Genomic DNA, 17462 nt, shown 5'->3' with positions numbered 1-17462 from the left:
TGCTCCGCAACAAGAGAAGCCACCGCAATGAGAAGTCCGCACACAGCAACGAAGAGTAGCCCCTGCTTGTCACAACTAGAGAAAGGCCACGCAGCAACGAAGACCCAACGCAGCCATAAATAGATAAGATAGATAAAGAGGAAAGGAAAGGAAAGGAAAGAAAAGGAAAGAAAGAAAGAAAGAAAACAATGAGGTACTGGCATAAGGATACACACATGGGGGACTGGAACAGAGTCCAGGAATAAACCCGTATGTCTACGGCCAATCGATTTTTGACAAGAGTGTCAAGACCCTTCAATGGGAAAGGACAGTCTTTTCAACAAATGATGCTGGGACAACTGGATATCTACATGCAGAAGAATGAAGTTGGATGCCTTTCCCACAACAAAATTTAACTCAAATGGATCAAAAATCTACATGTAAGAAATAAAACTAGAAAACTCTCAGAAGAAAATGTAGGAGTAAATCTTTATGATCTTGGCAATGGTTTCTTAGATATGAAACCGAAAGCACAGGAACAAAAGAAAAAAACAGTTCAAAGGGACTTCATCAAAATTTAAAAACTTTTGTGCTTCAAAGGCACCACCAACAAAGTGAAAGGACAACCCAATTAAGGGAGAAAATATTTGCAAATCATATATCTGATAAGGGACTTGTATTCAGACTATATAAAGAACTCTTACAACTAAATTATAAAAAAACAAAAACCACACAGTTAAAAAATAGGCAACAAATCTGAATAAACATTTCTCAAAAAAAGACATACAAATGGCCAATAAGTACATGAAAAGATGCTCAACATCATTAGTTACTATGGAAATGCAAATCAAAGCCACAATTGGATTCCATTTCACACATACCAGAATGGCTAGAATCAAAAAGATAATAACAAGTGCTGATGAAGACGTAGAGAAATCGGAACCGTCATATTGGTGGTAGGAATGTCAAATGGTGCAACCACGTTGAAAAACATTACAACAGTTCCTCAAAAGGAAACAGGTATCACATAACCCTGCAATTCCACTCCTAGAAATGAAAACATAGGTCCACACAAATCTTGTACAAGCATGTTCATAGCAGCATTATACATAACAACTAAAAGGTGGAAACAACGCAAATGACAATCAATGGATAAATGGATAAACAAAATGTAATCTAGCTATAAAATTGAATATTCAGCCATAAAAAGGAAATACTGACACATTCTAAAAAACAAATGAACATGCAAAACATTATGCTATGTGAAAAAGGCCAGACACAAAAGCCCCATACTGTATGATTCCATTTATATGAAATGTCCAGAATAGGCAAATCCGTAGAGGAAGAAAAATTAGTGGTTGTCAGGGGCTGGAGGGGAGAATGGGGAGTGACTGCTAATGGGTTTGTCTTTGGAATGATGAGGATGTCCTGGAATTGGATGGGGATATACAACCTCATGAATACACTAAAAGCCACTGAAATACACTGTAAATGGGTGAATTGTATGGTATATGAATTATATCTCAATAAACTGTTATAAAAATAGCTATATCATATATGACCCCATTAATTTATATATAAGATCTCATTCAAATCTGTAAATCCTAAAGACTTTTTTTAACGAAGAAATGCACAAAGGATAGACACCAAAAAAACTCAAGTAACTAGATGGAGAGATACATCATGTCCTTGGATTGGAAAAATCAACATTGTGAAAATGACTATACTACCCAAAGCAATCTACAGATTCAATGCAATCCTTACCAAACTATCAATGGCATTTCTCACAGAACTAGAACAAAAAATTTCACAATTTGTATGGAAACACAAAAGATCCCGAATAGCCAAAGCAATCTTGAGAAAGAAAAACGGAGCTGGAGGAATCAGGCTCCCTGACTTCAGACTATACTACAAAGCTACAGTAATCAAGACAGTATGGTACTGGCACAAAAACAGAAATATAGATCAATGGAACAGGATAGAAAGCCCAGAGATAAACTCACGCACATGTGGTCACCTTATCTTTGATAAAGGAGACAAGAATATACAATGGAGAAAAGACAGCCTCTTCAATAAGTGGTGCTGGGAAAACTGGACAGCTACATGTAAAAGAATGAAATTAGAACACTCCCTAACACCATACACAAAAAAAAACTCAAAATGGATTAAAGACCTAAATGTAAGGCCAGACACTATCGAAATTCTTAGAGGAAAACATAGGCAGAACACTCTATGACATAAATCACAGCAAGATCCTTTTTGACCCACCTCCTAGAGAAATGGAAATAAAAACAAAAATAAACAAATGGGACCTAATGAAACTTAAAAGCTTTTGCACAGCAAAGGAAACCATAAACAAGAGGAAAAGACAGGGCTTCCCTGGTGGCGCAGTGGCTGAGAATCTGCCTGCCAATGCAGGGGACACGGGTTCGAGCCCTGGTCTGGGAAGATCCCACATGCCACGGAGCAACTAGGCCCGTGAGCCACAACTACTGAGCCTGCGCGTCTGGAGCTTGTGCTCCGCAACAAGAGAGGCCACGACAGTGAGAGGTCCGCGCACCGTGATGAAGAGTGGCCCCCGCTCGCCACAACTAGAGAAAGCCCTCGCACAGAAACGAAGACCCAACACAGCCATAAATAAAAATAAATTAATTAATTAAAAAAAAAAAAGAGGAAAAGACAACCCTCAGAATGGGAGAAAATATTTGCAAATGAAGCAACTGACAAAGGATTAATCTCCAAAATTTACAAGCAGCTCATGCAGCTCAATATCAAAAAAACAAACAACCCAATCCAAAAATGGGCAGAAGACCTAAATAGACATTTCTCCAAAGATATACAGATTGCCAACAAACAGATGAAAGAATGCTCAACAACATTAATCATTAGAGAAATGCAAATCAAAACTACAATGAGATATCATCTCACATCAGTCAGAATGGCCATAATCAAAAAATCTACAAACAATAAATGCTGGAGAGGGTGTGGAGAAAAGGGAACCCTCTTGCACTGTTGGTGGGAATGTAAATTGATACAGCCACTATGGAGAACAGTATGGAGGTTCCTTAAAAAACTAAAAATAGAACTACTATATAACCCAGCAATTCCGCTACTGGGCATATACCCTGAGAAAACCATGGTTCAAAAAGAGTCATGTACCACAATGTTCATTGCAACTCTATTTACAATAGCCAGGACATGGAAGCAACCTAAGTGTCCATCGACAGATGAATGGATAAAGAAGATGTGGCACATATATACAATGGAATATTACTCAACCATAAAAAGAAACGAAACTGAGTTATTTGTAGTGAGGTGGATGGACCTAGAATCTGTCATACGGAGTGAAGTAAGTCAGAAAGAGAAAAACAAATACTGTATGCTAACACATATATATGGAATCTAAAAAAAAAAAAAGGGTCATGAAGAACCCAGGGGCAGGATGGGAATAAAGACGCAGACCTATTAGAGAATGGACTTGAGGACACAGGGAGGGGGAACGGTAAACTGGGACAAAGTGAGAGAGTGGCATGGACATATATACACTACCAAATGTAAAACCGATAGCTAGTGGGAAGCAGCCGCATAGCACAGGGAGATCAGCTCCGTGCTTTGTGACCACCTAGAGGGGTGGGAGGGAAGGAGGGAGACGCAAGAGGGAAGAGATATGGGGATATATGTATATGTACAGCTGATTCACTTTGTTATAAAGCAGAAACCAACACACCATTGTAAAGCAATTATACTCCAATAAAGATGTTAAAAAAAAAAAAAAACAAGTAACTAAGAGCCGAAAATGTGTGTTGTATTCAAAGAAAGTTAAAGCACCGGAGATAGTGCTGTACATTTTTAATTACAGGAGGAGGCTGGGGGGTTGAATTAATAGATAAGAATTATGATTAAGTATGTGGGCAACACACAGAGACACCAAATGCTGGCAAGACTGTGATAAAGCAAGTATACTCATACAACTGTGGCTGGCACCATAAACCCGTGCTGCTGTTAAAACGTTTTTGGAAAGCAATATGGTAATTTGCCAACAAGGCGACAACACAACAGTTGTTGGTGAGATACACAAAAATACTAAAGTGGATAGATATACAGTTGAATATTCAGATGGACATTAAGAAAGGAGAATGTCAAAGTTAAATCAGAAATACATAAAAGTTGTGCCCACAACCATTAAAAAAAAAACTCTTTTGCAGTCTGAGTCTAAATTGTTCTAGCAGTGACATCATTAGCCTACTCATCACCAGACTGTTGTAGAACAACATGAAATAAACTCGGAGTACCCAGATTTGCTTCTAATAGTACTGCCCATTAAAAGAATCCAGGAGAGGACTTCCCTGGTGGCACAGTGGTTAAGAATCCACCTGCCAATGCAGGGGATACGGGTTCGAGCCCTGGTCCAGGAACATCCCACATGCCACGGAGCAACTAAACCTGTGCATCACAACTACTGAGCCTGTGCTCTAGAGCCTGTGAGCCACAACTACTGAGTCCGCAGGACTAGAGCCCGTGCTCTGCGACAAGAGAAGCCACCGCAATGAGAAGCTCGCACACCACAACGAAGAGTAGCCCCTGCTCACCACAACTAGAGAAAGCCTGCCCACAGCAACGAAGACCCAACGCAGCCAAAAAAAGGAAAAAAACAAAAAACAAAAACACCCCATTACTCATTTAAAAAAAAAAAAAAAGGTACAATTGAGTACTAAAGATATTAAAAAAAAAAAAGAATCCAGGAGAGCACTTGACTCCACATCTTGGAACAGGAATAAGACAATCAACACGGGCCTGGAATCCCTTGCTACATCTGAAAAGGAGGCTGTCTGTGGTAGGAGGAAAAGGCAGGAAAGCTAGCCTGTAGGGGCCGTTACTGGCCATGTTGTGACCCTGAAAACATAAGTACAGTTAATTAGAATGAGCTGAAACTGGGAAAAATCTTGAGTCTGCAACAATACACAAGGTGATAAGTATATCAACATGGCAACATAAAAGCAGATTGAAAACAACTGAACACTTAATATTATAAATTTAAATAGCTAAGGGACTGTGGCCATACAAAGCTGTTTCTTATACTGTGTATATGTTTGTTCATACAGGATAAAAATTTTCTCTCGCCATTAAAATAGGAAAGGGAGGGGCTTCCCTGGTGGCGCAGTGGTTGAGAATCTGCCTGCCAATGCAGGGGACACGGGTTCGAGCCCTGGTCTGGGAGGATCCCACATGCCGCGGAGCAACTGGGCCCGTGAGCCACAACTACTACTGAGCCTGCGCGTCTGGAGCTTGTGCTCCACAACAAGAGAGGCCGCGACAGTGAGAGGCCCGCGCACTGCGATGAAGAGTGGCCCCCGCTCGCTGCAACTAGAGAAAGCCCTTGCACAGAAACGGAAGACCCAACACAGCCAAAAATAAATATAAATAAATAAATAAATAATTTTTTAAAAAAATAGGGAAGGGAGACTTCAGAGAACTATGAATAAGCCTGTAGAAAGTGCACCAAGAACAGGCAAGACAGGTGAGCACACAGTAACCAATGGTTTGCAGAGGGTGACAGCTCAACCACAAGAGAAAAGTTGATGGAGACAGAGACGCTCATCTTAAGATAAGTAAAAAACAAATCTAGACGGAACATCCTGTGACCCAAACATGATGAGCACGGAGGTGGAGAAGTGAGGCAGCAGATGGCAAGAACAGGCAGGAGTCTGGGCAGTCCCCGAAAGGCCATATAAACCTCGGCTCCACACGGCAGGCCAGCCCCCGGAAGGCCAGCTCAGGCAGGGTCACCCCAGAAGACACACCACATGCCAGCTCCCAACCAAGGAGCCACCACCAACTCTGGAGCTGCACCACAGCTGGGAGAGGGCAAGCTTCTTTTACTTATCGGTCTGTCAAGATCATTATCACTTCAGGTAAGGTATACAAATATGAAGGAATTAACCCAAGGCACAGTGTCAGTGAAATACTAGGAGAATATGACTAATTGGCTTTGTAAAAAATATCTAAGAGAATCTGACTTTTTAAATGTGGCACACAGCACAAACATGACCAGCAGTATAGGCTCTCTAGCTGGAATGGGAGTCCAAGGCGCACCATTTAGTTACGGCAAACTGCTGTTTTCTTGAATGCTCTATGGGTCGCAATAAGTCAAGCGTGCCTTATGCATTTCATAAACACTCTATCTCATGAGAGGTACCAAGGGCTGGACCAAGCTCTCTGGTCAGTCAGTACCTTAATAATTTGTCCCTATAAACAAAGCATACAATCTTAACAGAAGTGTAATCAAATTCAATAACTTCCCATGGAGATTAGCTGGAACTTTCTGTCCTCGAAGGCAGTGGTAAGTGAGGAAGAGGTCACAGTCACCAGGCTGAGGTCCATCAAGAACCAAGATAGGCCTGGACTGTCCTCACCAGCCAGGCCAGATGCACAATGACCGAGAGCTGTGCCCAGGGAGCACCGAGAACCTCACAGGGTTCCCAGACACAGCCAAGGGGTAAGCACTCCCTGGGCCTGCAGGGTCATTCCAAGTGCAGACCCTCAGGCCCGGGACTGAGGAGCAGCAGGACTGTGTGACCCAAAGGGACACACACGAGACAGGGGAAGCAGAAAGAGCCAGCACTTCACACAGCGCCGTCCCAGGCACTACAGCACTGCTTCCAACTGGCCTGGTCGCAGGCCCACCGGGGGCCATCACTGCCCAACGGGATAGGGGAGGGGAGAGCACCGCCTGTCTCTGTCATGCCCCACCCCCACCGCACCTGTCCCACCAGTGTAGGCCTGTTTATCGACCTCATCTAAGTTCACCTGTGCACCCAGCCTCCTGCCAAGTGAGGCTCAAGGAGACAACCGGAGATGCACAGAACAGTGGCAAATGTTGCTTTTAATTCAAAACTGACAAGTGAACTACTGAATAAAATCTCAAACATGAAGTTTTTTGTTTTTTTTTTTTAAACCCCACATTTGTTTATTTATTTATTTCTGGCTGTGTTGGGTCTTCCATTTCTGTGCAAGGGCTTTCTCTAGTTGTGGCAAGCGGGGGCCACTCTTCATCGCGGTGCGCGGGCCTCTCACTATCGTGGCCTCTCTTCTTGCGGAGCACAGGCTCCAGACACGCAGGCTCAGTAGTTGTGGCTCATGGGCCTAGTTGCTCCGCGGCATGTGGGATCTTCCCAGACCAGGGCTCGAACCCGTGTTCCCTGCATTAGCAGGCAGATTCTCAACCACTGCGCCACCAGGGAAGCCCAAACATGAAGTTTTTAAATAACAAAACGTGATGAGGTGACTCATGGACCTGGAAAAATGTAATTTTACATAGACATGCTTCTGGACCCAATGACAATTCTAGCAAAGGCACCAACGTATGTGTCACATGAAGGTTTCTGGCACAGGCGAGGGACAACCCACTGCTTCTTCACGGAGGGCAGAAGCTCAACTCTGGGAGGGGAGGTGCTGGAAGTGACATCCAAGAGCAGCAAGGATGAGGAGGCAGGGCCTGCAGGCAGCAGGCATCCACAGCCACGGAAAGCAAGACCTGGCGTGACAACCACCATCAAACTGGCTACTCCAGGGACAGATGACCCTGATGTCAAACACCCTGGGAAGGCCCAGCACAGTGAAGAATTCTTATGCTGGCTTCAGGAACACTTACCGAGGAAAGCGGTCTTCAGCTCCAACTTCCATAATGATAACTGAACACGCGTCCAGCCCACGGAGAGTGGTCTCCAAAGACAGTAAAAGGTACGTCTAATGAAACACTGGTTGACAAGTACATGTTTCTGAGAGCTTTCTTTCCTTTTCATCAAAGTAGTTTCTATGGTTATTAAAAAAAGAAAAAAAAAAGGTCTCCAGAACAGGTCCTCAAAGGAGAGCACTGTCCCTTAGAAAATACAGGTTTGCTCCTGACCTCAGCTGGACCGACCCCACACACAGGTACCAACCAGGCGGCAGCCCTCGGCTCGCAACTCTGTCCATTTCTGGTGGACATGCAGAAATCAACCACGAGGTGCGCTGAAAATCAACATGCTGTCTCAACAGAGCTGGACCTGCCTCCAGACCTATGACACCGAGCAGCATCTGGCTGGGCAATGACAAGGTAGGAGGTAGAGCATCGTGCTGGATAAAACCTGCTCACGTCCTCCCTGACACCCGTCCATGATAAGCGCCACAGAAAATGCCCAGGCCACCTGTATACTTCCCAGAACCTGTCACAAGGTAAAGGTTGGAGCACAGGATTTTCCCATCTGTAAACATTAATGCACCTGATGCCAACTCTTACTTTTACAAGATGCCTGGCAAGTTCATCCAGCCCAAAAGCACAACTTCAATGAGAGGTTTGAAGGCAGCTGATAAGCCTCTCTTTAAGGGATACACACCACCTTAGTATAAATTAACATAAACTAGTAAGCCGTCTTTCTTTGTCATCGGCAGCTGGCTGAAACTGTCAGCATGCTCTGGACAGGTGTAGAATGTTCTGGAGCCTGAGCTAAACCATGCCCACTTCAGTTTGGTGGGCACTGAAGTAAAAAGCTTGACTACAGTCAGAGGAGAGAAACAGTGTGTGTGCTCTGCAGATGCTGGCAGGGGGAAACGTGACCCTGGGGCCAGGCTGAGAGGGGGCAGGGAGAGAATGTTGTATGTCTACACACATATACCAGCCGGCCTCACCCCCAGAGCACAACCACCATCCCCCTCCACCTCAAATGCCCAGGACTCCGCCACTGCCCCCAGGAACCTCTCCGCCCCTTCATCCCCGCCACACACAGCAGGCACATTTTGCTGTTTGCCACAGCTTATAGCGCATCCCGCAGCGCAGTGCACACAGTCCCAGGAGGGTCAAGGGGAGCGCCAAGACCTTTAACTCACTAGCACAGACAGCTCTGGAGTGACTAGATGTGAAGTGACTTTTGTAAAGTACACCCTGTTCTCCAAAGCCATGCTTTTCTGTTATGTCATAAAAATATATGCACTCATTTTGCTCATCAGTGTTTCTCAAAAAAGGTAAATTAACTACATTTTTAACCCAGTTACTCGACAAACATGGCTGCTGTGCTAGCGACGGTCCAGGGACTTGGCTGTAAGGCAGACGTGGTCCCTACCCCTAGGAAGCTACATCCCAACAGAGTGACAGACCCAGTATCATTTACAGAACTAGCAAATTAAAGCTGTGAGGGCAGCCATGGCAGAAGTGGATGAGTGCTGTGAGGCCGGAGCATGGGTTGGGGAGGGGCTGGGAGAGGGTGCTGGGGGGGTAGGGGGGAGCGGCCAGAGGGCTGCAGCAGGTCCAGGGGAGGGTGACAGCGGCTTAGATGTGCTGCAGTGGCAGGAAGGGGAATACTCATATACAGAATATGAAATATAATAATAGCTAATCATGCATCACGTGTTTCAAAATTTCACTTTCCCCTAATGTTTCAGATTCAAAATTCAGATTCAGCAGCCTTTATGAGTCAGAAGGAAAAAACAGTCATTCTGAAATCAACATCCAAGTGAAGTGTAGAATGAACTCCGGATTTTTGAAATGGCAATAACAGATGATGTAATACAGACAGACATACACACATACCTGCTTTTCCACCACATGCTTTATAAGAAACGGCAGGGCCACCACCAGCAGTTCATAGCAGCTTCAGTGATTTAAGGTAAATGCAGTACCCTCAAGACCACACTGTTTTATCCACTTCATCAACAAATATTCACTGAGCACCTACTGTGTGCCATGCACTGTTCTAGACACTGAAGATACAGCAAAAAACAAAACTGAGCCCATGCCCTCAAGAAGCCCACATTCTAGTAGGAGCAGACAGACTCCCCCCAAAAAACAAAAACCAGGTAAAATCTACAGTGTGTCAAATGGTGATAAATAACTGTGAGAAAAATACAGCAGGGAAGGAAGATGGGAGTGGTACAAACTTAAATAATCAGAGAAGCCCTTACTAGGAAGGTGACATCTGAACAAAGACCCGAGGAGGTGGGGAAAGCCTTCCCAGGAGAGGACTGGGCAATGAGAAAGCCCAGAGGCAGGAGCAGCTCTAGACTCACAACAGTCCAGCTTGGCCCTCTGGACGGGCCACCTCCAGACAGAACCTCTGGATGCCAGGCAGGACCTCAGGGTCCCTGAAACACTCCTCCTGGGGTCACTTCTGGGCACCTCAAACCACAAGGGTGGAAGCCTGAGCAATGGGACTTCCCATAAGAGTCCTGGTGCCTCCTGAACCAGAGTCGGATGCCAGCCTAACCCTGGCTGTACTGTCCCTCATCAGACCTGGGCTGGAAGACGCTGGACACCAGACCACTGCCGCTCTGGAAGCGCCACAGCAGCATCCGCTCTGCTCCAGCTTTATGGGCATGATGACACAGGGACTTGTCATGGGCAGCCTTTCTCCTTTGTGGAATTCCGCAATTTCCTTCCTGCCTCGGCCATAGCACGCCAGCCAAGTACCTCAGTGCAGGACCAGCTCTCATGGCCCCTGATGGAGAGATGTTCATAGTGACAACTCAGTGCGCATGCTTTCTCTTCCTGTAGTGATAAGTCGCTGGCATGGGTATGTTTTAATGAACAGTTTCACTTCTGCAGTTAAAATGATGCTCAAAATATTACCTTTTAAAGCACTTTAAAAGCATCAATTATAAAATGAAAAACCTAAGAAAAAAGCCCTCTTCCAGTGTGAAAAGTCCAAATGTTTATTTGTACTACAGCTATTATTCTAAAGGGCTGATTTTTTTCACATTTGAGGTGGTAATTAAGCTGCATAAACAGCACTCTCAGACGGTCTGCCATGATCTGGAGGACACTCACTATACGGTGGCCCAGGGGCAGAGGCGGGGGTCAGGCTCCCAAGGAGCTCCTTCCAGCCCTCCAGCCCTGGGCCCTGCGGAGGCAGTGCAGCCCTGTGTGCCCAGGCAACACAGGGCCTTGGGAGAGTCACTCCCTCCCAGCAGAGCCCAATCAGCTTACCACCCACTTGGTGACCCAAAATTATGGTAAGTAAATACATCTGGTTACTCAACAGCTTCTGAAATTTAAGTCTCTGGAGAAATTTAAAGCAACAATACCCTGTCCCCCATCCTCGCCCTCCCTAATAAAATGGAGCTGGTCACAAGTTCTCAAGAATGCGGCTTTCTACCTGGTCCTGTAGGCACTGTGTCACCACAAGTCATGACTGCTGGCCTTTCCTACACACTCAGGTACACCCCAAATGCAAGCACCTCACACCCAAGAGAAGGCTGGGAGTTGCAGCCTGCCTCACCAACAGCTTCACACCAGTGGCTCCCTGTGGCCAAGGCCTCGCACTGACCAGGCCAGGCCCCAACCCCCACCCTTTCTCCCCCACTTCCCGGTACCAGCATCCTTTAAATCCCCCCACAGGACAGGACCCCTTCTGTGCTCCTCTCTCCTGCTTCCTGTGTGGCTGTCAGAACAAGCTTCCATAACTGCATGAAGTGGGAGCCATGTCTGTGGCTCAGCTTTACTGCGAACAAGGAAGGACAGCTGTTCTCAACTGCACTTGGCCAGGAAAACCAGCGCCACGAACATCCAGCACCTGGGATGTCTCCGGAAAAGTGGGTCACACCCCCCCAACTGCACTCAACATGCACCTTGTCCTGCACCTGTCACTGTGTCGCGTGACTGAGCAAGCAGGAGGGCGCCTGTGTGCTCACAGCCTCCCCAGAGCAGGACCACGACACCCTTCCGCAAGAGCATCTCTTGTACGGAAGACAAACCCAAGTCTTAAACAACTGACTTCCAAATGAACTTGTAAAAATACTGCCCATAAACTGGGCGTTTTCTGTAGACTTCAACTGGTTTCACACCAATTTGTATATAAAAGCTTAGGATTTTCAACTTCTTTGACTTTTTGAGTGTTGAGTTCAGCAGTCTCCTCTTAGAGGTAGAAACCCTCAAGGGAAAATTAATTTGCGATGGAATTACATTTTCGTATCCACCAAAAACACATCAAGGTTCAATATAACTATGCAATACATTGCTCAACCACTAAGAGAATTTAGGAAAATATGAACATCAAAATATCCAGTATCCAACATTCAAAACTGCTAAATGTGACAAATATTTGATTGACAAATAGATTAAAATGCAAATGAATTTGGGGCAAAGGAAAACAATGACCCACAGATTTCTTTTCTACCTCCATCAAGTCTCCTATACTGGACACCTCACCTCTTCCAAAGCTGCAGACAACAACTTCACTAACCCTTAGGAGACTAAACTGCCAGGTAAATGGAAGCTTATTTTTAAAATACAGAGTCATATATTTTTAAAGCGCACCTCAGACCTTAATTACCTGGTGGCAAGACAGTATTGCGAGGGTCAGATGAGGAAGTGGAGAGAGGAGGCAACTCAGCAGGTTTCAGAAGGCACTGCAAGTGTGTAGGGGAGAAGCCACAGCCAGTGGCCTCGGTGGCTTCCCAAGGCTCCTGCTGTGTCTAAACATGGGGTAGGGTTCAGCTGAAGAGATGATTTCTTCTCCAAAATGGTTCAGAGAGGTTGTGTTAGGAAGGAAGACTCATGGTTTCTCCTCCTCTGTTTTGAAATATAGTTTAAAACACTTTACAATGAAAAGTGATTTATCTGTTCATTCTATTAACAGATATTCACTTAGCACCTACCAGGAGCCCAATCTTACTTGAGCCCTAGGGACTAGAAGGAGAAAAGAAAACAGCAAACAGCTCCTGAGTCACCACCAGGAAGCAGACGAGTTGACTTCAGGGGAAAAGGGTTGACTGATGTTCCTCAGATCCCTCTGGATCTTTCTTTATGTCTTTATCTCTTTAGGAAGGATAAAGTGCAAATTAAGCAAGGATTTCATATGAAGAAGAAGCTTGGGAGTTTGAAGCTAGACTCAGGGTTGGTGTGATGAGAAACAGTCTTTCATCCTGAGGAGGGAGCCTGTCATTCCGCACCAGAGCCAAGGATTCAAACCTCGGGGCCTACACAACCCGTATTTAAGCAATCGCAACTAGATGCTTTAAACATGTCTTGGCTCTTAAGAGTTTAAAACTTCTACCTACAAACCTGCTGAGGAAGAATCTGATGTCACAAGAATAAATAGTTGCAAATGCTTAATCATTAGTTACTAAACTGTCCAAACCTTTTGCATACGAATAGTTGCTGCCTCCGACAAACAAGTTACAGGTACAAGTACAGAAGTTACCACCAAACTGTGAGAACTTGCACTCTGCCAGGTTGGGACCCCAGCTCTGCTCCTGACCGGCCATCTGACCTTGAATACACTAAGTCACCTCTCTGTGGCTCAGACTTCACCTAATGGTCAGGGATAAGGAGAACCAGACCTTCCAGGCTTGCTATGAGGATTTAATGAGTTAATCTACACAAAGCACTCAAGCTGACTCGGAGGGAGCACGCTATAAACAGTTTTTTTGGTTTGTTTGTTTTTTAATCAATTTATTTACTTTATTTATTTATTTTTCGCTGTGTTAGGTCTTCGTTGCTCCACGCAGGCTTTCTCTAGTTGCGGCGAGCGGGGGCTACTCTTCGTTGCGGTGCGCGGGCTTCTCATTGTGGTGGCTTCTTCTGTTGCGGAGCACGGGCTCTAGGCGTGCTGGCTTCAGTAGTTGTGGCATGCGGGCTCAGTAGTTGTGGCTCGCGGGCTCAGCAGTTGTGGCTCGCGGGCTCTAGAGCACAGGCTCAGTAGCTGTGGAGCACGGGCTTAGTTGCTCTGCGGCATGTGGGATCTTCCCGGACCAGGGCTTGAACCCATGTGCCCTACATTGTCAGGTGGATTCTTAACCACTGCGCCACCAGGGAAGCCCCTATAAGCAGTTTTATGATTAAATAACACAGAAGACAAACACACACACACACACACACACACACACACACACACACACACAGGTTTTCCCAACCAAGGGTCATCAGATCATAAAATAAGCTCTTCAAGACCAAAATGAAACCCATCCCCCTTCCACATACTATATTTATCTGTGAGTAAACTGAATTAACTATATACTGAATTAGGAGGCCCAATTCTAACTGTGAGGCAGACAAAATGATACAGGAAGGCTGAGCTCCCTAACACACTGGGAGAGGAATCAAGATCAAAATCAGGGCCTTCTATGGTCAAGATGCTGTCACGCAGCTTAAGACTCCAGCCAGCAAGAGAAAGGATCCCAAACTCAAAAGGCTAAGCTGCCTTTAAATGCTGCCTGGGCGGAGTGTGCTCTGAAAGGCCCTCGACCGGTACAGCCAACACACCGCACAGAGGAACACCTCCCTCTAGGCCCCTGCATAAAGGAGGGTGGTAGACTGCCACAAAATCTGACCAGCTCATCCCCAAAGGGACACTGCTCTCAAGTCAGTTGTGCTCACTGGCAAAGAACATTCTGGTAAGAACTTCCTCTCACCTCAAGAAAGTCCACAAAGCTAGGCCCAGCACAGAAAACCTGGCAGAGGCAGGGACAGCAATCACTGCCACCTTCCCCAAACCCCAGACCTCTACCATGAAGAACTAGAGTGAAGGAGCAAAATCGACCCAAGGTAACTTAGCTGAAATCATGGGTAACCATGGGTAAGCCACACTCTCTCTGAGCCATAATTTACTAGTCTGTGAAGTGAGTTGTATAACACTAACCCACCCCTTGAGGGCTGCTGGGTGCCCACAACAGTCAGGAGCTCAAAGTTACTTTGTGAAATACATCTGTCTTGTGTTCACAGGGCAGACCAGGCATGGCTACTGCCTAAAGTGGTGGGAGGGGATTGCGGGGCATGGGTGCTTGTAACACAGACCATGCCACATGCTCCGCCCACATTAACCTTCAACCACAGGCAGACCGGGAGCTGGCCCACATGACACAAATGGTCACCAATGCTCTTGTGCAGCTCGACACACAGCAAACTGCAGCTCATCCTAACCAGCATGGAACTACACTTAGGAGCTCCAGGTGGATGGCTGACTGGATTTAAATGAAGACCCGAGTAAGACTTTCTATTGTTCCATGGAGCAGCGTGGAGAAAGTGCACCAGGGGAGGGAGAAGCGTCTAGTGGGTGATCCCCGAGGGTGACCACTTAATCTGTCCTCCCACTCTCTCCTGCAGCCCCTTGGAGCCTCTCACCCAGCGAGAGGCAGGTGGAAGAACACAAGGTCACAGCTGCCAGCCGCCTAAAGTCTAGTCCTCAGGCTTAACAGACCCCAAGACTCAGTAAACAATGTCTGAATTTTGCTAATAAACCGGTACCTTCAACATTAACTTTGTGCATACCACAAACATACTATAAAACACTGAAATACAGGATTTCTTTGCTCTTCTAACTTCCTTTGGATACTTTGGAATTGCATAAAGGTACACTTTACATGCCATTAACTTGATTAACATGAACATCAGGATGCAGGTGACTTCTGGGTTGGAAGGGAGATTACAATCAGCAGAACCACTCAGAGGGCTTCTAAGAGCCTAGTAAAATCCTACGTTTAAAACAGGGTGGTGGACAGCGCTTCTCCACATGCTCAGCAAGCTGAGGAGTTCTGAAGAGCCGGGTGTGAGGCCTCTACACGCGACCCCCTGTGAGCAAGTGCAACTAGACTGAGCACAAAGGATAAAAAGGTGGCGTGTTTTTGACCCATCAAAAGGTATATATAGTTCTTTTCAAGGAACATGAACAGCAAGTCGCAGCGAAAGTAGTGTTATGATTTCTTTACCCTGGATGTTTAGTTTCAAACCAGAAGCTGAAAGAACCGCTAAATAACTCAATCCCAAAGGAGAAAATAATCCATTCACCATTCCTGCATTTTAAGGAAGACACTTCCCCACTTCCACAGTGTCTGAAGGAGCTCCTAGTTCCTGGTTGCTGTCTGTCAGTACCTGATGGAACTGGTTTCAAAACTGCATCAAGAATCACAACTGGCTGCTGGACAATCATCGACAGGAAGACACTGGACTTCACGAAGGAGGATACCCCACATTCAAAGACAAGGGAGAAGCCACAATGAGACGGTAGGAGGGGCGCAATCAGAGTAAAATCATATCCCATAACTGGTGGGTGGGTGGGTGACTCACAGACTGGTGAACACTTATACCACAGAAGTCCACCCACTGGAGTGAAGGTTATGAGCCCCATGTCAGGCTTCCCAACCTGGGGGTCCGGCAACAGGAGGAGGAATTCATAGAGAATCAGACTTTGAAGCCTAGTGGGAATTGATTGCAGGACTTCGACAGGACTGGGGGAAACAGAGACCCCACTCTTGGAGGGCACACACGGAATAGTGTGCGCATCGGGACCCGGGGGAAGGAGCAGTGACCCTGGGGGAGACTGAACCAGACCTACCTGCTGGTGTTGGAGGGTCTCCTGCAGAGGCGGGGGCTGGCTCTGCTTCACCGTAAGGACAAGGACACTGGCAGGAGAGGTTCTGGGAAGTACTCCTTGGCATGAGCCCTCCCAGAGTCTGCCATTAGCCCCAACAAAGAGCCCAGGTAGGCTCCAGTGTTGGGTTGCCTCAGGCAAAACAACCAACAGGGAGGGAACACAGCCCCACCCATCAACAGTCAAGTGGATTAAAGTTTTACGGAACTCTGACCGCCACAGCAACAGTCAGCTCTACCCACCACCAGAGCCTCCCATCAAGCCTCTTAGATAGCCTCAACCACCAGAGGGCAGACAGCAGAAGCAAGAAAAACTACAATCCTGCAGCCTGTGGAACAAAAACCACATTTACAGAAAGATAGACAAGATGAAAAGACAGAGGGCTATATACCAGATGAAGGAACAAGAAAAAATCCCAGAAAAACAACTAAATGAAGTGGAGATAGGCAACCTTCCAGAAAAAGAATTCAGAATAATGAGAGTAAAGATGATCCAGGACCTCGGAATAAGAATGGAGGCAAAGGGGCTTCCCTGGTGGCGCAGTGGTTGAGAATCTGCCTGCCAGTGCAGGGGACACGGGTTCGAGCCCTGGTCTGGGAAGATCCCACATGCCGCGGAGCGGCTGGGCCCGTGAGCCACGGTTGCTGAGCCTGTGCGTCTGGAGCCTGTGCTCCGCAACAGGAGGGGCCGGGATAGTGAGAGGCCCGTGCACCGTGATGAGGAGTGGCCCCCGCTTGCCGCAAATGGAGAAAGCCCTTGCACAGAAACGAAGATCCAACACAGCCATAAATAAATAAAAAATAAAAAATAAAAAAAAAATTAAAAAAAAAGAATGGAGGCAAAGATTGAGAAGATGCAAGAAATGATTAACAAAGACCTAGAAGAATTAAAGAACAAACAAACAGAGATGAACAATACAATAACTGAAATGAAAACTACACTAGAAGGAATCAATAGCAGAATAACTGAGGCAGAGGAACGGATAAGTGACCTGGAAGACAGAATGGTGGAATTCACTGCTGCAGAACAGACTAAAGAAAAAAGAATGAAAAAAAATGAAGACAGCCTAAGAGACCTCTGGGACAACATTAAGCGCAACAACATGCGCATTATAGGGGTCCCAGAAGGAGAAGAGAGAGAGAAAGG

General features: G+C 46.1%; 1 protein-coding gene across 2 annotated transcripts in view; it reads right to left on the bottom strand.

Moving 5' to 3' along the window:
- The window catches only part of PDPK1 (3-phosphoinositide dependent protein kinase 1), an 80483-nt gene that overhangs the window by 45536 nt on the left and 17485 nt on the right, over nt 1-17462 (bottom strand). Inside the window, exon 2 of one of the 2 annotated variants that reach the window (XM_059896789.1) lies at nt 7631-7792. The exons of the other annotated variant lie outside the window; for it this stretch is intronic. The gene's annotated coding sequence lies outside the window, so the exon portion shown is untranslated. The remainder of the gene's footprint in view (nt 1-7630; nt 7793-17462) is intronic. 2 annotated transcript variants of the gene reach the window in all.

Source organism: Balaenoptera ricei, chromosome 15 (assembly GCF_028023285.1).
Source record: "Balaenoptera ricei isolate mBalRic1 chromosome 15, mBalRic1.hap2, whole genome shotgun sequence".
Classification (NCBI taxonomy): domain Eukaryota; kingdom Metazoa; phylum Chordata; class Mammalia; order Artiodactyla; family Balaenopteridae; genus Balaenoptera; species Balaenoptera ricei.
The sequence above is the reverse complement of the archived record's forward strand: the minus strand, read 5'-3'. Positions and strand labels throughout refer to the sequence as shown.